Source organism: Pinus tabuliformis, chromosome 5_2 (genome assembly GCF_031772625.1).
Source record: "Pinus tabuliformis cultivar Carrire ecotype Pingquan chromosome 5_2, CPIR1, whole genome shotgun sequence".
Classification (NCBI taxonomy): Eukaryota; Viridiplantae; Streptophyta; class Pinopsida; order Pinales; family Pinaceae; genus Pinus; species Pinus tabuliformis.
Genome location: NC_142306.1, coordinates 318,456,632 through 318,480,310, shown reverse-complemented (window position 1 = coordinate 318,480,310; position 23,679 = coordinate 318,456,632). Strand labels below are relative to the sequence as shown.

At 34.5% G+C, this 23,679-nt stretch overlaps 1 pseudogene; it reads right to left on the bottom strand.

Moving 5' to 3' along the window:
* Positions 1-12,977: 12,977 nt before the first annotated feature.
* Positions 12,978-22,540, bottom strand: LOC149158789 (calreticulin pseudogene; annotated as a pseudogene).
* Between the last annotated feature and the right edge of the window lie 1,139 nt (positions 22,541-23,679).

The window sequence follows — 23,679 nt, the reverse complement described above, 5'->3', positions numbered from 1 at the left end:
CATTTTTTATACCCCTTCATATTTTTTCATTAACTTTGAGCTCGATCTTTATACCTACTAATATAAAAACCCTTTACTCCCTAATATATGCTCAATATATAATGTCATTTTTTCCTCATTATATATCCCCCAATATGAATGTATTTGGTATGGTATTTCTCCCCCAGTGAAGCCCCCGTGGTATATTATAACAATTAATTAATGATAATATAATTAATTAATCTTGTTTCAAACATTGTATGGAGATTTCATTGTTTCGAGGTTGGTAATTTCATTTACTCTTTAGTACAAAGCTTTGCTTGTGCAGAAATTTCTGCACAGTGAAATCTTTGCACAAGTTATTGATGCCATTTGTTTTTGTTTTATTGGGTGTAGGGATTTTATTGAGTGGAAGTACAGAAAAAATGATTTCTTTGCACAAAATCTCCATGGTGGGCATACATACATACACCGCTATTACTTCAAGTATTTTAAAGGTCACTTTTGTTGTTTCTTTTTCCAAGGAAAACAAAGGAAAAGAAACCACATCCCCTGTTCTCCTACAAATACCTTGTTTTCCAATTTTTTTATATCGTTAATGGAAAACACATATGCCTCCAATATAACCCAATTATCCACCCAACACAAAAATGAATCCCATAGATTAACATCAATAGTTTAACATGCCCTATGCACGGCCCTATACAATGGAAATTAACAATGTTAATCATTCCACAAAGACTCATAACTATAAAATCAAAATCTCTACGCAACTTCTCTACCACACATATATACGATTTGCAAATTTGTAAAAGTATCTACGCTTAACGTAACATCAATAGTTAAATAATTCCCTATGCACAACCTCGCACAATGGAAATTATCGATATTAATCATTCCGCAAATATTCATAACTCTAAAATCAAAATCTCTATGTAATTTCTCTCTCGCACATACTTCATACTCTGCACAATAAAAGCACTGAACATCGAAACATAACAATATTTCCCATTTCCCTGCACATACCCTATCATTCATAAACATTCAAATGATATACGATTTGGAAATTTGTAGAATTATCTCCGCACAACGAATTTTGTAGCGCGTTCCCCCCCCCCCCCCTCGCCCGCCCCCTGCAAAGGGCTTGCAACTGCGTTAGTTCTGTCATCATGGGAAGAACAATACCATGATAATGTTAGTGCCATTGTTAATGTTAGAGCACTAATGCCAGAGCACTCACCGACATAATGATCACTTAGGAAATTAGTTTTTCAAAAATTTTAAATCAATTATTAGGGATTAACGAATATAAAAAAATAAAAAGCTCTCTACCAGGGGAATCCTGTCCCATCGAAACTTACTAGGCCAATAAAAGTTAGAAATTAGATTTCCGGAAAATTAGAAAATTATTTTTGAATTCCTGCAAAAATAGAATAACTTAGCATTTTCCCGAAATTTTGGTTAAAATTGCAAAAGAACAACAAAATAATACACAATCAATGCAATTTGATCACGAGATGAATGCTATAGTATCTGACGAGACGTGGACTAATAAATACTTTTCAACTAAACTACATATGAAATTCAACATGTAAGTTTTAAGAGGTTCTTAAAACAATACTATACAATGTAATTTCCTAAAAAATTAGTTAGATATATATGCAGGAAATAAATTTGTCCTTGTATTTCAAAAATCCAAAATAAGTGACAACTAGAAATATAAATATAAGGGAATCTATATAAATTCAATGTACAAGTATATAGGGTTTTCTAATTATGATGATTATAATCAATAAAAAAATATTATTATAATAATGCCTATTGCATCCTAAAATATAAATACATAATTTAATTACTAGGAATATTACACTTTGGTTTCCTAAATCAACTAATTTCTTTGAATAATTATATTTTTCCTATCAACAAAATTAAACTTTTGAAATTCCCCAGACCAACCATTCTTATCTATCTATTTATTTAATAAGTTGAAGAAATTTATTTGATAGGGTTGAATATTCAAGAGAAAGTATACATGATTATAATTAGTTTTAATTACAAATGGTGTGGGCATTAATTTTTTATTAATACAATTGAACCTCAATTGAAAGTAAAAGCAACTAAAGTCAATTCAATTTCAAACAAACTTTAATTTCAAACGGTTATTATGTGAGATTATTGCATCTCCTCCATCACGTCCTTACACATGGATTTGGAGCACTAAGTGATTACAGTTGGGCAAATTCTTATTTATGTCTTCTGCAGTGAATTCAATGGTTGTCTTGTCTACTATTTCATACCAATTTGTGTCCAATATGAGACATGTTAATATCCTCTATCTCCTCAGCTGTTATGCTTTGGATTACATCTTTATGAGAGAGATTCACTAAATAAGGTAGAAGACATAAAATGACTTCAAAATGAAACTGCTGTTAAAACTGAGGAATGAACTTTACTGATAAACTGGGAAGCTCAGAGGTGAGGAGATGCACCTGGAGATTGCCTCTGGCAGAACGCTCTACGTCAATCATCTTACAATAAAAAATATATATAGTTTTCACACATCTAGGGAAGTTAGAACAACTACCTAAGAAGTAGGAACTAATTCCTAATCTAAGGCTTTAGTGAACCGAATCTCTCTAGATTTACATATTCTACATTATCTTCAACACTCCCCCTTAATGGAGAAAGGGGTTCACAAGTATTCCTAACATTTCCCTAAAAAATTCAAACTTGATTCTACCGAGAGGCTTAGTGAAAATATCAGCAACATTGTCACATGTATTACAATATTCAATATGGATTTCCTTTGACTGAACTTTCTCCTTGACAAAATGAAACTGTGTATCAATGTACTTTGTGTTTTTATGAAATACTGGATTATTTGCAAGTTTGATAGAGCTTTATTTGTCACATTTGATAATTGTTGCAACCTTTCTATTCTTCTTCAACATCATGGAGACGTCTCCTCAACTAAACTGCTTCACAAGTCGCTGCACACATCGCTTGATACTCAGCTTCCGCTGAAGATAATGATATTGTGTTCTTCTTTTTGCCGTTCCGTGCAATGAGCCCGGACCCAATGCTAAATGCATAGCCTGTTATGGATCATTTGTTATCTACATTTCCATCCCAATCGGAGTTTAAAAAACCTGTCAATCTAACATCAAACGAATTAGTATAAATAATACCAAAGTCTAAGGTTCCTTGCAGATACCTTAAGATGCCTTTCATTGCAACCCAATGACTCTCAAGAGGCTTTGACATGAATTGGCTCAATACACTAACTGCATAAGCCAAATCTGACCTAGTTGTAGTCAAATAGATTAGACTCCCAATCAAATGTCTATACAATGTTGCATCTACCTCCTTAGAACCATCATCATTATGAAGTTTGGTATTCTATTGTAAAGGCACTACTGCAGCTTTGCACTGATCCATTCTGAACTTTTTCAGTATACTCCTGACATACTTACCCTGTAATAAAAAATTCTGGCCAGAATCCCTATAGACTTCCAGACCCAAACAATAGTGTAGCTCTCCAAGGTCTTTCATCTCGAAAACCAGTGACATTTGCTCTTTGATTTCTTTAATGAGTTCATCTGCATTTCTTGTAATGATAAGATCATCTACATATAAATAAATCAAAACATTTACCCATCTTTGTCAAACAGGGTGTACAGATTAGGGTCATTCTTGCTTCTTTTATAACTATGTTGTAGGAAAAATGAAGCAATTTTGTCATACCATGACTTGGGGCCTGTTTTAGTCCATGCAATGCTTTCTTAAATCTACAGACTAAATTTTATTCCCCCTATTTAACAAACCCCTCAGGTTGCACTAAATACACTTCTTCTTTTAATTCACCATTTAAGAATGCAGATTTTACAACCTATGGGTTGTTTTCCTTCAGGTAGCTCAACTAGATCCTATGTTTTCTTTTTAAGTAATTATTTATAATCCTCTTCCATGGCTGCCCTCCATTCACTATATTGAATAGCTTCTTTATAACTAGAGGGTTCAACAACACTTAACATACTAGCTATAAAAACATTCTCCCTATATCTTGCTAGAAATTGAATTTCCCTACCTGATCTCCTGAGTGGTGGAGTGGCTTCAAACTTGTTTTGATCTCCCCTCTACTGACTAGTTTCAAACCTGATTTGATAAGCCACTTCTTCTTTCTCTTGCTGTCATTGTTGCTCACCGACCCCTGTTTCATCACCTTCTTCTAACAGTAAAGGCACATGCCATTCTTCATCACTCCAAACATGGTTCCCATCATCTACCTATTCATGGAATACCACATCTTTGCTTGCAAACACCTTATGAGTAGAAGGATTAAACAATCTATAAGCCTTAAACTCACTGTAGTATCCAACAAAAGTACACTTAATGGATTTTGAATCTAACTTCTTCCTATCTTCTTTTGGGACATGAGAAAAAGCCTTACATCCAAAGACTCTAAGATGACTTATTGTAAGCTTGAAGCCAAACAATTCTTCTAAAGGAGTTTAATAATCCAAACACTTAGTATGACTCCTATTCTTAAGATACTCTACAGTGTTTACAACATCTGCCCAAAAACCATTGGCCAGATTCTTACCTTTCAACATACTACGGGCACACTCCACGAGGGTTCTGTTTTTCCTTTCCATAACCCTGTTTTGTTGAGGAGTGTAAGGTGTTGTGAACTGCTGCTATATCTCGTGTCCTTTGCAGTATTTGATGAGGTCACCCTTCTTGAATTCCCCACCTTGGTCTAAGCGAAGAATTTTGATGAAATTTCATGTTTGCTTCTCAATCATACTTCCGAAATGCTTGAAGTATTCAAAAGCATGAATTTTTTGCCTGAGGAAATCAACCTAGGTGAACCTTATACATTCATCAACAAAAATAAGAAAATAGTAGGCCCCTCCTAACGACCTTGTCTACATTGGCCCACATAGATTAGTATGTACAAGTTCAAGTATATCCCTCTGCTTCCTACCAACAATAGCAGGAAATTCATCTCTATGTAATTTACCAAGTGCACATGCTTCACAGTCAACATGCATACTCTTTAAAACAGGAAGACCATTCACCATACCTTTTTTCCGAAGAAGTAGTAGGTCAGTGAAGTTTATATGTCCAAATATCTGATGCCATAGATTCTTTGCAAACATGACTGATGATGCCAATGCTTGATGTGACGCACTTCTGACATCCAGTTTATAAAATCATCCTACACCTTTTGCAATGGACTTCATCTGATCTAGCATGTCTTTAATTACACAATAAGATTTAAAGAACTCTACCTTAAGATCCTAATATGTTATTCTAGATACAAAAATCAGGTTCTTTTTTATCCCGGGTATATACATAACATCATGAATATGCCTAATGTTTCCATCAGGTAGTATGACAGGGACATCACCATATCCCTTGATTTCATACCTTGTATTGTCTCCAAGGTAGACCTTCGTACTAGTGCTAGATTCTCTAAATTTTTTAAACCATTTCCTCTTACCTGTCATATGGGAGGAGGCTCTTAGTCCACGAACCAGGTTTCTACTTCATCCTCCTTAGTTGACAACAAAGAATCAGATACAAACAATCTAATATTCGAATTTTGATCTCCATCAGCCAGATGGCTTGCATGCTTCTTGTGTCTCTGTTGACCTTCATCAAACTTCTTCTTCCAAAATTTTTTAGCCATATGACCAACTTTACTGCAATAAAAACATTTTGGTCCTGAATCACTTCTATTTGAATACATACCTTGCGATGGAAGTGGATTTATTTGTGGGGTTCTTCCGCTTTTGTGTGATGTATTTGTATTTTCTATGAAGGGCTTCTTCTTTGCCATTAGGGCAAGATCTGAGCTCTGGGTTTTAGGGGTCATCCACCTTTCCTCCTTGTGCATTAGGATCACTGTCAATTCTTCATACTTAGGGGATTTTTCTCTCTCATTCAACCAAGTGATGAACATCTGATAGTCGTCAGTCATACCATTCATGATAATCATGACCAAATTAGTGTCTGATATTATTTCGCCAATGTCGCCTAGCTTATTCTTAAGCTCCTTGATACAAGAGATGAATGATGCTACTGATTCATTCTCCTCCATTTTAATGGAGAGAATCTTTCTCTTTAGAAATAGTAGACGATTTGTGTTCTTAATCTCATACAAGTCTTTGAGAGTTGTCTAGATGTCTGTTGCAGCTTTACATTCTCGAATATGAGGAATAATGCAATCTTTCACAGACAATTTGAGCAACACCTTTGCCTTGTTCTCCCTCTTTTCCCAGTCCTAGATTGTTGCTGTTGTTCCACCTGTAGCTAGGGTCGGCTTCAACTCATCACTAGTTGCAATCGCCCATGCATTTTTCCCCTCCAACAGGGTCTGCAACTTAAATTTCCAATTGGAGTAATTGGAACCGTCGAGCTTATTGCTCTCATTCAGATAAGCCTCTGCCATCTGATTGTTCATCTTGACAAAAAAAAAACAACATCCAACAATAGAAAACCAAATCTATCCCAGATCCGAAGAGCAATCTCAAAATGCAAGCTTGAGATTCAATTTAAAAAACATGCCCCAATTCAATTAAAAAAAAAAACTTTTAAATTCAATTAAAAAAGAGTGCCCCTTTGTTTAAAAACAAAAAACAAAAAAAAATCCTTTTAAAAAACCTCTTCCCTTTTTAAATGTATGCGACCAACATTTAATAATCCAAAAACATTTTTTTTAAATGTTATCATACATGGCTCAAAGGTTGCCCGATGTGCTGATTTGGGCGGAAATTCAACCACGTAGCCACTGGTTATACGGGTTTCTCCATAATTTCGCTGCACCTACCCACACGACGAAAACACACTTCAAGCAATGCAGCTTGGGTATGTGGCTACAGAAATCGACGGCCTCTCACAACACAACTTGGACATGCCTTCAACCTTGTAAATAAAACCCGTGATTTGATCTGTTGCCAATCCATCCAACACTCCTTCGCACGACAGACCCACCACGTAGTCCACCCACGACGGCCCCTTAGCATGGCCTCTGTCACCCAGCGACTCAAAATTAGGCGTGATTCCTCCTCTTCCCACATCGGGTTCACCCATAAAACAACACTCTGTTTTATAAATAGCCCTCCTCTGTTTCAAGCAAATTGGGGGTTGGAGGGGGCAGCCTTGGGCTTGCTGCTTCGACATTTCTCTCACCTCCACTACGGGCTCCTTACAATGACAGTGAACAAAAATACGCAGAACCACCCACTCGCACGACTCTGTCATCCTCTCTGCAATAGATCTCAACACAGCTCGCCTTCACGTAGCTGCCAATGGAATGAGACCACTGCATCGACGATTCTCCTGCCTCCACGATTCTCATTGACAGAACAGACCATCACGATCTTCCTTCTTAGATCCATGATTATGGGGAGCGATGGACATAATTTCTCAAAGGAAATGAACAATCATCGCATTTTTTCCCTTCGAATCCGCGATGGTCAGCGCCCTCTTTCCTTTAGGAAGAGCAATGATTACTATGAATTAAAGAAAAATCGTGTTGCTGCTCCGCCTCCTCACCATGCGAGATTTCTTCACACTAGCCACCAAGGGGTTTTCTTTACACTAGCCACTCACTCAGCTATCAAAGCATAATGGATTTGAATCACCAGCCCTGTAACTCTGATACCATGTGAAAAACTGAAGAATCAATTTTATCGATAAATTTAGTAGGTCATAGCATAGTTACCAAGTTCGCCCGAATTCGGGAAAACAGTACGGAAATTCGCCGATTCCGTTCGTCTGCCGAACGGTTCGCAGAAATTCAATCCGATTCGTTGCATTAAAGTTTAACCGCTGGGTTAATGCAGTTTGTTAATTCTGTGCGCAGGATGTCTTCTTACCATATATGGAAAATCTGAAAATGACAAGGAGTTAGGGTTAGTAAACAGTCACCCATTTCAAAGTCAATCCAACTATTACTTGTATATTTGAATAGAAAAATGGTCATAATCTCTGTAATTCTGTACGAGGAGTATAACCGTAAATAAATAAATCGATATAGATAATACAAATTCAAACCCCAAAGCATTACCAATTGAGAGGGTTTCAGTCGCAATGTTTTCCTCCCAACACTTACGGACCGAATGAGGGAAGCAGAGTGAGACGGGAGGATGCCATTACTTTGAAAAGAGAGATAGAAGCGGGATGGAATATAGGGAAAGAAGAAAAATGACCTGCAGAAAAAGAAAGTAAAAATTGAAAATATTAGTGAAATTAGAAAAAATCAGTTTTTTCAATAACAGAAAATAAGTGAAAGTAGCTTATTTTTTCATTGTTACAACATTCTATGAATCGAAATAAAGAGTTTAGATGGCATATATAAGGAAGGAAAATAAAAAGTTAAAAAGCATAAAAAAATAGAAGGTAAAATTATTATTAGAAAATTTCTGTTTTTTCAATCATGGAAACTGAAATGTGTGACATAACTTAATTTTATTAGTTTTTATTTATGAAAAGATTAATGTTTTGGAGAGAAAATATGAATAGTAATTTTATTTGTAACATTGTTATATTATTTAAAATTAATAAAAAAATATTCATAATTCAAAATAAATGGAAAAAAAATTAAGAAAAAAAAATGTTTTTATGATGTCTATTATCGAATTTTTTGCGAATTGAATTTTTTTCATTCGAATTTTTATCGTATCGAATCGAATTCGAATTCGAACTTGGTAACTATGGGTCATAGGTGAGGAGCTGCACCTGGAGACTGCCTTTGGCAGAACGCTCTACGTCAATCATCTTACAATCAAATTTATATATAGTTTTCACACATCTAGAGAAGTTAGAACAACTGCCTAAGAAGTAGGAACTAATTCCTAATCTAAGGCTCTAGTGAAACGAATCTCTCTAGATTTACATATTCTCCATTTTCTTCAACAACTACCATGATCATGTTTTCATCTACAAATAAAGACGACTCGAGCTAATAATTTCAATTAGTAGAAGTCATCAACTCTGAACAATAGTAGAGATGAAACACATTGTTTTCTCTAAACTGAATGGAAAGAGTAACACTCTCAAAGTTTGGTTAGGTAGTTTTTAGGCAATATAAGAGACAAATAATTCTGATTATTTACGATGATATTGATTTACAGTAACATCCCAATAAATAAAAATGATTGAATGGAGTTGAAAAATACATGAGATTTTATGATAAATAAGTTATGTAACAAATTTATGGGTTTACATTATTAGAATGAGCTCCGTTTTAGTGTATCTTACTTTTCACTCTTAATCTGTTGTCAGACTCATCTGTCGATTTAGTATGAAAAAGGATCGATATTTCATTTTGTGAAAGCAATATAAAAGTCTCTCTATTTCATTCAATTTTTTTTTGTGTCGTGACAAGCATGGACGAACAAGTCTAGGAAGCAAGTTAGCCCATGGATCTTGAGAAGCACCCTTTAGGCATCGTTCCCGCCCTCCAGAATATAGTGTCTATTGTAAACTTGGATTGCAAATTGGACTTGAAGCCATTGCTCTTCAAGCTCGAAATGGTGATGATGATGATGTTGGTGGTGGTGGTGGTGGTGGTTAACATCTACTGAGACCAAACAATGATCTATCGGACCTAAATAAAAAAATTATTTATTTTGATTTAAGATTTTATTCCTATGCTCAAAAAGTTTGGAGAGAAGCCTCTCGAGCTCACTATAATTTTGACATTATAAAAGGCTAGAAAAGTCAGTATTGTAACAAAGATTGTGAAACTGAGATCCAAGCGTACTTTTTGACTTTTATTTGCTTCACCCACAGAGGTGGATCAAATCGAGATAACTTGTATTTTACGTTATAGCTTATTGCATCCCGAGTTTGAATCCCATAATGTGGCACGAAGCAAGGAGATCCCATAGAAAAGTCCAGGATTTGATGGACGTGACCCATGATGGTGCCGAACGACGATGACATAATGTACATTCACACGTATAAATATATAGAATAATGGTGGCTTGTATACAACAACTTTGAAAGGAAACTGCATAGCACTGATGCTGTAATTAGAATCAAGAGAACTCAAAAGAAATAAATCAATGATCAATCAAAAGATACCCTGAAATTCCTTAAATTTAAGCAGGCAGTTAAAACAATTAAAGAGTAAATAATCAAACCTTTAAAATTTGCGATTTCAAGAAACACTCCTACAAAGAATGATCGACGGCACACCACCCAAAATGGTCTTAGTATTAACCCTCAATAAAATGATATGGCATGAATTCAATGGTGAGAATTTAATGGGATATTATTAAAAAAACACAAACAAAGAGTAATCTTAGTATAAGAAAGTGAAAAGAAAAATCAGTCGAGGCTTTTTAATTGCTCGCTCTCCTTTCAATTTTTTAGTACATTTTTTTTAATTACATTCAAAAAGAGTCAAGGGATCTCTACTTGAATGGTTCATGAGGCACAATACTTGCTAAGGTTTTGCAAATGGGGTAGCAAGCTAAGTGGGCTTGATTGTGGGGAAAAACTCCACAGTTAAGCGCGCTTGAGCCAGAGGAGTTCTGGGATGGGTGACCTCCTGGGAAGTCCTGGTTACCGGGTGCAACTTGCCCTGGAAGTGATGATTGATGCTATGTGATTCGTTCTCCACATTTCACTAGTTTCAATCCCACTTCTTCACCCCTGTGAGCATCACCCGATGCAATGAGTGCTAAGTGAACTATTCAAAAATCATGAGAAATTAGTCACTTTACGACTACCTCTCATGGAAATGGTCATACTTTGAATGGCTTACTTAACGCAGTTGAATCCCAAAAATGATATCTAATATAATGCACTGCGTAAATCCCCCACACTTAAATTCAAAAAGAGTCAAGGGATCTCTACTTGAATGGTTCATGAGGCACAATACTTGCTAAGGTTTTGCAAATGGGGTAGCAAGCTAAGTGGGCTTGATTGTGGGGAAAAACTCCACAGTTAAGCGCGCTTGAGCCAGAGGAGTTCTGGGATGGGTGACCTCCTGGGAAGTCCTGGTTACCGGGTGCAAGCCCCGGAAGTGATGATTGATGCTATATGATTCGTTCTCCACATTTCACTAGTTTCAATCCCACTTCTTCACCCCTGTGAGCATCACCCGATGCAATGAGTGCTAAGTGAACTATTCAAAAATCATGAGAAATTAGTCACTTTACGACTACCTCTCATGGAAATGGTCATACTTTGAATGGCTTACTTAACGCAGTTGAATCCCAAAAATGATATCTAATATAATGCACTGCGTAAATCCCCCACACTTAAATACATCGAAGGTGTTCCCTTTATGGAGTTGGCTAGGCAAACAATGTCACCCTAGCCAATCTCTACACTCCGTTTTTGTCCTCCTTAGTCCAATCGATTTTTACATGTCATTGGTGCCACATAGCTTTTTACCACGTCCCTCGTGTCCTGTAGTTGGCGTTGTCTGACAAGGTCAGGATCAAACTTCGAGTATCCCACCCACCAGGTGCAGATAATATACTATTCATTTTTGTCTTATCTCTGTTGTCACTCTTTTCTCGCCCTACAATGTCTAGTGCACACAATTTTCATCTTCTTTAGAGATTTGATCATAGAACCAAAATGATGTCTTCTTAGGTTGTTTTAGATAAACCATGGTCAGCGTAGGTGGATGTAGCTGGGAATTGAGGAGATGAATTCTAATGCATGCATTCTTTGGAAACGAAATCAATGGGTTGAGCAATACTTCCACTTCCACCCAACGTATTTTATTCCCGATGAATATAGGATTAATATGGCTTCTCATTATTGAAAGGTGCAGCATTTACAATATCCATCGCTATTAGTGTGAGAAAGCACAAAATAATAAGAATAACAATGGACTACTAGATTTATCCATTTCTCTCTCTCCACTAGAGTCTTTGATGCCTTGCATTGTCTTTCTTTGCTATGTTCATGAATACATATAGGCCTGTAAGATTTAAAGCAAAGCATAGTAAGTTGAAATCTCTAAATGAAAAAAGAGCGACGACTTATTCCTTGCAATTAGAATATTCTTGGACATGATAACACGATTTTTGGAATTTATTTTATATTTTCTCACTTGAACCTCTCTTTTGCAACATTTGAAAAGTTCAATTCAAATTAGAATGGAAAACTAAGAAAACAAACAACAAAAGTGTAAAACCACTCAAATGTAGTGGATCAACCTAGGTTCACCTCCTAAGTTCAATGAAGATGGAGAACTATAAATAAAAAAATATTTGTTACCAAACTGCATGTTAAAGGTCTTTGTTAACAACAAATCAAACGTTTGAGATCATATTAATATTCTCAAACATTCTATTTTGCTTCGATTCTTCTAAGATAGCATAAAATGTGCAACCTTCTAATTTCAACACATAAATTTGTCCTTCAATAAATTGGTATATAATCATAGACCACAGTCTCTCTAAAATATTAATCTGGAATACTAACATATTGAATAAATTACTACAAGAAAAAACACTGATAACCTTTGAAACTTATGTAATGAACATAGGAACTTGAAATATAAAAAATAAACACCAAACAACAACGGGAAAAGGGAGAAAATAAACACAAAGGAGAGTTTTTGGCATAACTGGACTGAAGAGAAAGCCCACAATTGAATTACCTTGAGAATGTTATCACAAACAATGGCCACAATGCTCTTTGCAGCATGAATATTTTCTCCAACAATAATTGTCAAGTTGGTAATAATAGGTTTGGAGTTAATAGTAAGCTCACCAAGTGTAGTTTTATATTGGCTAACAAGCTCCTGTTGTCCCCCACCTCGTGAAGAAGAATCAACTATTTCCCTTTCATTGTCTTTATCAATTCTGTCATCATCGTGATCAACAAAACTTTTGCTCCACTTATATCTCTCCCGTTCCCGCTCCCTTCCAATTTCCTTGAACCTCTCCAGCAATGGTCTGCCCCATTGTGGTTTCCTCTCTAGAGACTGTTCCCATTCCATAACATGGTGAAACCCTCTATGGTCTCTTTCCCTTTCCACGTCTTCCCCAATTCAAGCCTTCTCCACGACAAGTTCCCTTGACACTTGGATACAAAATTGTTGGAACTTTCCACTCACCATCCTCCTCATCATCCTAGTTCTCTCGCTTTGTGGCATATGGATCTGAAATTTCCTACATAATATCATCATATCCCTTAGGACTTTTTTCTTCTTGATCAAGAATATATTCTTTTCCTTCCCAGTCTTCTGGCATTTTGGCATCAGAATTTTTAATTTGTTTTGGTGGAAAAGTATCCCAATCGGTGTATAAACTTCCAAAATATTTCTCCTTGTTATCAATGAGAATGTTGTAAGTAGCATCAGGGCGAAGAATAAAAGTATAAACACAAGTAAGCTAATCCATTTCATAGGATACATCCTTCTTAATAGGATGGTGCTTTCGAGCATGAGCAAGAATTGCATGAACCTTCTTTGTACTATAACCACATATGTCTGGACCAAACATGATGATGTAAGGTGTATCTCCACCAAACTTCTTTTGGTAAACATCACCACTCAATAACTTCACATACCCACAACAACAATCAAGTTTCTGCTCATGGTTGATAGAAAATTGAAGAACAAGTGTCTTATCTTTGGTGTTAAACTCTGGAAACTCAACCGAAATGGCGAAGTGTTACAAGTCATTTTGTCACATCTGCTCAAATGGCCTAGAAATAGGATCAATCAACATCCTTGACACCTTGATATCATCCCTTTGCAAATCCTAAAGCATTACCTCTCCAAAAAGTCCAAAAATTCTGGGTTTTTCAGCTTAAAAACTCATTTGTAGGCCCATCACACCTTATCTTCTATGCAGCCTGCAATGTTGCATGTTGGATAACTAAGCTACTGCATTGACTAGCACAGGTTGCCTTTGCTACAAGTGTGATGGTTCTATAATTTCAGGAAAAATAAAAAATAATTACGAAACTTCTCTTTTCAAAAGCTTCTAAGTTGTTTTTAACCATTTACTATTGATTGTGATCTCAAATTCCTATCCTATAGGTATTATCTCTTATCCCTAGAGCTTATCCTCACTCATATGTGGATCTAAGTCCTAGATTGGTAAAACCAAAACTAACCTATTCACCCTATAAATTCACTATCTCCCATACAGTCCGGGTTGGCTTTTGGAGACTCCTAGCTATGCTCTATTGTTGCTTCTTTTTACCTAAGCATCCATTACTATCCTTGAGTTGAGATCGAAGGCTTGCTTTGTGGCTAAGGAAGACAAGTTTTGGTGGGAAACATATATATTGTCAGAACTGCAAAAGGATTATAATATTCTCCTACATTTCATTAATACAAAAAGATTTTTTTCCTATACTTGTGTCTATTTGATGCTTATGTATTTCAATGTCCTCTTGACTCATTGATTAGAGATATTGGTCTATGCTATGTATATCGTGTAGTTCTCTTGCTTTTTATACTTGTTTTGCAGGTTCCATTTATAGTAATTGGAGTTGGAGCTAAAGTTTACAAGCCAAGAGAAGAGGAGGACTTGCGTTGGACTTCAGGTAGGGTTTCTCCTCCATTTTCCAATTTCTCTAATGAAAACAAAAGTGTTGTGTTTCTGTTGTTTCTAGCTCATGCCACTAGATCTAGGGGATTCACTTCTACCCACATAAGAGAATTTTCCATATAACACGAAGAAATTTGCATTTGGATGAGTTTAAATCCCTTTTTCATCGAATTCCCCTTTCCATTTTCCAGTAGTGTGAAGCCACTCCCCTGCTGCACTTTCTCAAGTTTTCTCAAGTTCTACACAGAGACAAATAAATTCAAAGCGAAAAATAGACAGACAAATACCCCTCTCTCAAAGGATCTCCTTGCATGAAGAATGCAACGCGAAAGAGAAAGAGGTAATGAATGTTTATTGTGTGACAAGGAAATATATTAATAATCATTTTTCCATGTGTCTCTCTCATCAGCGTTTATTATTATGTCCCATGCCAACTTACAATTTATCAATACACCCATTTGTACGCGACAACTTCAATGATCATATCTACGAGTATGGAATTATTATTTTTGTGCATTATTGCTCGCTGAATATTAAATAATTTGCACATAGGTTCTGAGTTTGGAAGTGATTGTGATGGACCAAACAAGAAACAATGAGAGAGCAGGGATAACAATATGAGATCATCGGTGCTTCTAAGCACTTCGATTAGAATAGAGGTTGTAGACATAGAAGGGAAAGGCTAAGGTTAGGTCCATCCTAATCCTATTCCTATCCTTTAAGTCCTTGAACTACAACCGCTAATGTGAATAAGAGCCATAGAAAAATCCCTTGCAGATAAATGCATCATATCTATTTTTTGTGTTACACCATTGATCAAATATATCATAGAAGATGTACAATAAAATAATAGCTCCTCATTATCTACTCTCAATTATGGATCTTATGCTTAGGCATTGTTATATTAGTTTAGTAATGAGGTTCTCACTTTAGAATTTACCGGTCGCTCATAGACTAGTGAACCAAAAAGCGAGCAAGTAAAACCACACACGTCGATTCTCTCAATTCACACATAATTCTAGACCTCAAACAACTGATAGAAATCTGTCAATATCATTGATGAATTCCTTTGCATTTTTAAGGTTGTATTCCAGGTATAAATAATATTTTGATTTCCTCCATAATCTAGTTGCTCGTGTGCATTTATATCCTGATGGTGTAGTTATTATAAAGTTTTTTTATATTTCCTTTTGTTTATAAAATAAAGGATGAATAAGCCATTTGGTTGGATTAAAGAGTTGTTCACTAACAATGTGGATCATAGATCGAATGGGAATCATCTGTTCATGGGCACGGATCATAGATTTTATGAGAACTGGCGCATTAAATGTCACATGCCATCTTTTTAGATCCTTTATATAACTTAATCAGATTCTTGATAGAAGGGTGAAGCTTAATTCATCCTAAAGTTTGGAAGAATCAGAGAATACATTTTCATGATGGTGGGATTATACATCACAAATTCAATTTTGTTGAGGCGATAGTGGTATTCATAACCATATTTTCCGAGATCAACTATATTGTATTTTGTAAGACCAACAAGATGAAATTCATTTTTCAGAGAGAGGTTTTTTTTTATAAATTAATGCAAAGACCACAAGTCACATGAGTTAATTAAAAACAATGATGTAATTATAATTCAAAGTTTAAAAAATAAATATGTAAAAATATTGTTGAATAACATTGTTTTTCGACAAACAAAATAAATATATCTTCAATAATCCAAAATAAATTTTCACAAAATAAAATAACATCTTTTTCATAAATGTTGTAATTATATAGATTTTAAAAAAATAATCAATAATTAAATAATATTAAAATAGATATAATTTAAATTAAATTACAATTTCGAAAATATTAATATTCACAAATATTTTTTATGTGAATGGTACAATTGAAAAAAAATAAAAAAATTAAAAATTAATAAAGAATTTATTACACCAAATCTTCTATTCTTTTATTCCTTCGTTGTAGTGAATCTTTTAAAAGACTAATAAGTGAAACTTTCCCAACTGCCAATAAAACGTTGGATCAGATCTTTCGTAAGGCCCTTGAATATTGAAAAAAACATTAGTAAAGAAAAGAACTAGGATAATTTTAGGTTAGTTCTCTATTTATATGTGCAATATTGTTGGGCATTTCATAGAAACCCCTTAAATGTATTGTGCATTATAAGTTTTCTATAGTTACATAGTTTACTTGATCAATTGAATCATTCGGTGCATATACTTATATATTTCAAGATTTAACAGAACTCCAAGACATTAAGAACCTTACTTGTGGTTAAATTTTTAGCATTTGTATTCATAGATCTAGTATTTGGAACTAGACTGAATCTCATCGTCTTATGCTCCAGTCTCCACAATGAATCAGATATGATTTACCAAAACACAATTTGTTAAAAATAGGGTAGGAATTTTAAATCAGAATCACCCATCAAATTTGACGGTTTAGACAACTCTAACATCTGTTTAATTCATTTTAACAAAAGATATTGACGGTTTTGAAAAAAAATTGACTATATTTGATGGGCAAATCACCCCATAACAAGCAATTTGCCCATAAAATTCCATCCTTGCTCCCTAGTGAAGTGAAGTGTGAAGCTTAATGCACAAACGATTACCAATGTTCCAAATCAGAATTCGAGTTGACTTCTGTGATGAGGAAACGAAAATCCAAAGATTGAGACATAGTTTCGATTAAGACCCAGATCTGGGTTTTCGAGATAAGGTTCCAAGAGGAAGTTGGAGCTAAGATTTAAGGCATAGTTTTAAACAAGTGTTTAGATCTGAAGAATGCAACTCCAAATTTGTAATGACTTAATTCATTGATCTGATCACGATCTACGATAAAAAATAATAATAATTAACCATAGTTTTTTTAATAGATCTAGAATAATAATATTAAATCCAATAGTTTACCAATGCTTTCAAAGTAGATCTAGAATAATATCAATAGATCTCTTATGTTTAACATTGCATTTCATAGTAAATGTATAATTCCCAAAAGTACTTAGAGTTTAAACCTGGCTTTGATACCAAATGTAAAGCCCCAAAATTCAAACATACAATTTAAATACAATCATTCTATTATTAACGCAAATCTTCATTTTATTAGTATATAATTTTGACATTAACATTAATAAATAAATACATGCATGCAGAGTGAAGAACTTAAAATAGATCTTACTATGAATTCAGGGCTGTCCCAATATCTAGATCTCCCCACGATCTCGCTATCCTCAACAAAGTGTTAGGGACAACTCTCCACCCAACCATAGATGAGATACAACTGATAGCTCTTGTAGTTTTCATCCTCGATCCCTCAATCAACTTATTAATGCCATTTTTCCTTTGTCTTGTAATATTCATTTCCTCAAAAAATGAGCAAATGAATGAATGCTTTTCATGTCCCTTTTCCACCATTAAATAGAACCAAGTGTTCCAAAAATGTTAAGGGGATTGGAAAGAGATCTACATGCGCACAATCCATGTGTCATCATGCCAATTTTTGTTTCTTTTTATTATATATATATATATATATATATATATATATATATATATATATATATATATATATCTATATATATATATTCAATTTTATTATTATTATTATTATTATATTTTCTTCGTTATTTATTATTATATTTTTATCGTTATTTGTTTTGTTTTATTTATTATTATCTTTTTTTTTCATTATTTTATTTATTTCAAGTATTTATATATTAATATTATTTTATTTATTATTATTATTACCATTACTATTTATTAATGTGGGGTATTACATTCTTGGCCAATATGAATTTGGCATGGCAAGTTGAGCCACTTGAACTAACCTTTGGGGCTCATATCTCTCTTTCTCTCCCCCTATATCTCTCCTCCCACAAACACACACAAGCATATTCTTTTGGAGAAATAATTCCCCTCGTCCTCTTGCACTTAAATGTAGAATGAGGAAATTGGAACCTTACTAGTGTCATTCTACATATTTCACACCCTTTTTGTTAGGGTTTAAGATGGAAGACACTATTATATTCTAGTGGAAACAATGGTTGGTAACCCTTTAGGTATTTGTGGCATTGGATTGCATGACCTCCTTAGGCGTTACACCTCAACATAAAAGGTTGAAGCCACTGAGCTATCCCTTGGGACTTTAATGTTGGAAACAGTATTGTCCCACTCTCCACACTTAATCTAGAGTGAAATTGTGGGTACCTTGTAACCTTGTTATAGATGGACTTGTCCTCAGATGTGGAAGGGATTTCTCTTGAAATTGTAAAAGATTCTTCATACCTAAGATGTCTATTGTACATAGTGAGTAAAATGCTATAAATATTATGACCTTGATGGAATACCTGGCAAATTTTAGATTAAAATAAAGTTATCAAGTTGATCACTTAACCAACATTTTGATGGATTGTTATCAAAATTTCTGGAAAATTATACTAGTGCTAAGATGATGCCTACTATAGATCACTACATTATCTAGCAATAATTGTCAGCAATAATAGACTTTTTGATATTACCATCTCCATCTCCTTGATTGAGCATCAAGGGATGATGGTTTTAAGATACATCCAATCAATATTAAATAGATTTAACTCTGTACAACTCAATGGATTCTCCTTTATGGACGTAAAACTCATATCAATTAAATTATAGAAGACAAGGGAAAATATGTATTCCCATAATGAATGCTACAAGACAAATTGGTTTAATGGAATTGGGATAGAAGGAAGATGCTAATGTTATAGCATCATGAATTTTTTTCACAAAGTTTCCATACTCATGGAAATAATTTAATTTAAAAAGAACTTTCTCATAATATAGGGCCGAAAGATGCCTCCAATGCTCCAAGTGACGTTGAATTGCCTCTGGGAGTCTCTTTGCAAAACCCATTTCGACACAAGTTTTGGCATAAGAGGAGATATTCTCCTCTGTCTATGAGAAAGTAATATAGCGCCTAAACTTGTCTACAATGGCTTTAAAAATTCCATCACCCCAACAAATAAGGGGAATATGTTGCAATCTAATCCAAATACACTAAATGGGAATTGATGATTAATGATTGATGCTAATGGGTCTTCCAATGAGATCTTTGAATAGAGTTAAGAAATCAATCTATTATTTTTCCTTTGTAAATAAGAGATTAGAATATAGTTGATAGGTAGGCTCTAATATTTATCCCTATCAAGGAAGTTTTTTCTATTTTAGAGAGGAGGTGGAAAAAATAAGTGCTAACCTTATTAGCTCTACATTGAAGAATGAAGTCAAATTCATCATCAAGGCTAATAAAAATCAAATTATTAAATCCATGAGTTCTACAAGAGTGTTATGATCTAGTCTTAATATTTTATAACCAAGTTGTAATATTTTTGAAGATTTTCGTCCAACAATCCCCTTTCACTGTTCTTGTTAGATCTTAAGCTACAGAATCTATCATGAACCATATTGTGAGTCAATGAGTTTCTCTTAGATTGCTTCCAACAAGATAACCACCTTGAAGTATCTTTAGAGTTCTTTGGATATAAATAAGCTTCATGTTATAGGTCATCAATTCTTTAACTACTTCTTCGATTCGATGGGATGTAGGTACAACCAAATAGGTAATTTTCAGATATATATTTAGCGAGTGAGGGAAGTTCAGGTAGAGTGGAGGAAGGTAAAATATATATTACGTCTAGAAAATAAAGATCAAATCGAGGTGAGAACATTAGAATAAAATTCCATAGACGCGCATAATTTTTTCTTGGTGAAGGAGGGTCATGTTCTTACGATGTTGAGAGCACAGACAACATCAAGGTGACCTTGAGGTACAAACATCTAGTGAAATGATGGGTACCTAAGGATGTTCCTCAAGTAGACACTGATTTTTGTCTCAATGATAGGATATATCACATTTATCCATCATCGTTACATGGTTTGGGGCTATGTTCGATAGATGGCATGAAGGTTTTTCACAGCAGATTAACTAAATTGATGGAGTATGTCGGAACCAATTACAATTACAATGATTAGATGCAGTTGGTCCAATACACACGAGGTATGTGGAGATACAAAGTGGATACAAATTATAGACGACCAAGAGACAACGATAAAAATAAACGAGTATCAAATTATATTAATGGAAGGCTAAAGCATCGGGGGATATTGCAGGGTTTATAAATAGTATACAACCCAAGACAACAAATAAGAAACCCAATTGCATATTTGAGGGACGTGAAGAAAACTGTGTATTCATATGTGCAATAAAATCAATAGCTACCAGAGAAGAGTTGTTGATCAATTACAACTTGAATCAAATAGACACAATCAACATTGATATTATGGGGACAATATGTATCAAATTTTTTTGGACAATGAACATCATATACTGACTTATCAAAAATTTATATCTATTTTCATTTCGCATTTTTGATGGGAAAATAAATGAATCTATGACTAATTTTTTTATAAGAATGTGTATATATGACCCAACTAAGTAGAGTTCAAATCTGGTCTTCATTCTATTTATTATGTATTTATTAAGCCAAAAATTATATTATAATGTGGTAAGATGATCGTGGAAAAGCACCAACAAAGTTAGAATAGGTAAATGATTAACAATTTTGATTTAAATTGAATGTGAACTTGATTATTTGTTTAAACAATCAAACCAACCTTTCTTTTGTTGAAATATGTAGTCTGAGGGACATGAACATGGTGACCGTGATTTGTTTTATGAGGAGGAGTTGTTCAATTCTCCCAACCCATTCAAGACAATAAAAAATCTTGTGGTTAAAGTGAACAAAGAACTTGTTCATTTGATTCACATTAGAGATAAAGCTCTTGAGAGGAAACATAGGATGCACATCTTGAATGAAGATCTTAAGAGATATGAGGTAATAACCATATTTTAAAGTGATGTTTTTTTTTTTCATAAGTTGATTTATGAACTTTGTTTTTTAACTTTTACAGTATCTAATAATAATAATAATAAACTTTATTTTATAGGATTTTTTGGGAGAGACACCATAGAGTCTAGCCACCATGAGCCAACATATACCTACAAGGCTAAGTTGGTAGTGGGCTATAGACTCTTGTAGTGATTTCCTTGAAAATACAATTGATAAACCACCTATATAGTGTATTCAATCTCTCAGAACTGAGCAATGCTTCAATTGAGCCTTGGGTGAAACCCTATGATTGATTTCAGATAAGCAGAGATTCATTGTGATGCTTACTACTAGAGAGAAGTTGATAAAACATCTGGTTAGTGGACTCCTCCTTTTTCCCAACTGATATCAGTGTGAAATTCCCTTGAGAAAATAACTCCTTAGGCTTTGAATTCGACTTGGGGGTGGTCAACTACAAGAAAGGTTGAAATATAGTTATCCTATGGTTGGTTGGAGAGTTGAAGTCCCTCCTTTAATTTCCAACCATTCAGGATAACTGTATAAGTATATTTACTTGTATCTATTTTCACTATGGATGATGAAACATGTATGATATGTGGTATGTAAGTGTATGGGTCACCACTACCAATGGAGGGATGCTGATAATTTTGTTTTTTCATGGTGAATAGTTTGTTTTATATTCCTTCATTGTTATGTTGAACTTATGGATCCATGTGTTGTTGTTATCCTCATGAAGTATAAAGTTACTTACATGAATATGCATGGTTGCATGAAGTCCCTCAATTAATATGTTATAGGATGTGATTTCAATTATTTGATACGTTATGAATCCGGTGGTTCACTACCCTGTTAATACTGTAAACTATTTCACAAGATATGAATATAATCGATGACATGTATGTTCAATAAAGTTAAAAAATTATGGTTATTTATTTTACGAGCAATGTGGGAATGTTATGGTCATGGATGTCTGTACAATATGCAATATTTGGAGTTTCATAAAGGAAGCATGGTCTGTGATCTTCTTGTGAAATCTAGTTGTTGGAGTTATTTCTTACCTTTGCTCAGAATTTGATATAAGCCTTAGGTCTGTTAGAGCCAATAATTCCTTTATGGACATGGCATAATTCTTTGGAAGTTTAGTTTTCATATCTAGGTTTTCTTTATTGGAAATTGGTGTTCTGGGGAATGCCTTGTATTCAGGAAATGTTAGTACAATCCCTTGAAATATGCCTTCTTGTAGGTTTGGTAGAAACCTACACTTGTATATGAGACCAAATGGTCCCTTGATGAACCTTGTATTCGGTTTGGATACCCTTTTTAACTCCTCTATTCTAGTTGCATCTAAATATGGGGAGGGGCAGATATCTATAAGGCTAGTGGATGCATCCATTGATTTGGGCATTCGACTAGTCATCGCTTGTGTACATTCTAAAAGAATCCGATGTGAAATGGACCAGATTTTCTAAGGTAGATCAGTCTAGAAAGATATCAGGCATGGCACCACATGGACGAAAACATTTGTGTGAGGCTGGATTTTCCATAAGCGGATGAAACATCCAGTACCTAAGACATTTGATGATGGAGGCATAGTTCACATAAAAAAATTCCTTTATGGTAGTATAACTAGATTCCCCATTGAATTTGCATATGGTCCAGAGGTACAGGGAATCTAGGGGTGTTCCAATAAGGCATAAATGTGTTCATCTAGATTTCCCTTAGAACCTGATACAACAAAGAACAATTGTAAAACACAATTTGGGTCAGGTCTAGTGGGTCCTGTGTCCCTAAGTATAAGTGGAAAGTGCTAATAAGATAAGACAAAGTATATGTGTATGTCATGTAGGTGCCATGAGAGAGTTGGTACTAGTGACATGGTAGGTTCATGTGGGTCACACATGGATGCCATGTGGTGGTTCCTTGTTGATGTGAAAAATTTTAATTCGTAAAACTTCAAATGGGCATAAATTTCAATCTGAGAGTCAGAGTGAGATAAAATTTATATTTCTAGAAATTCCTTTATGGGATGAACATGATGGTGGTATTAGTTTTAATTTTTTATGAATTTGGAAAAAGGGGAATTTTGTAACCCCGTCTTCATAACAAACCTTAGAGACCATGTTAAATTATAAAGTAAAACCTCCCATGGCACGAGATGGTACAAGGGGGTGGGAAGGGGTGTTACATATGTAATCATAGGAGGCCACTTGTCAAGTACAGAAATGAGCATCACACTAGCTATAAGGAAGAAAGTAGTTA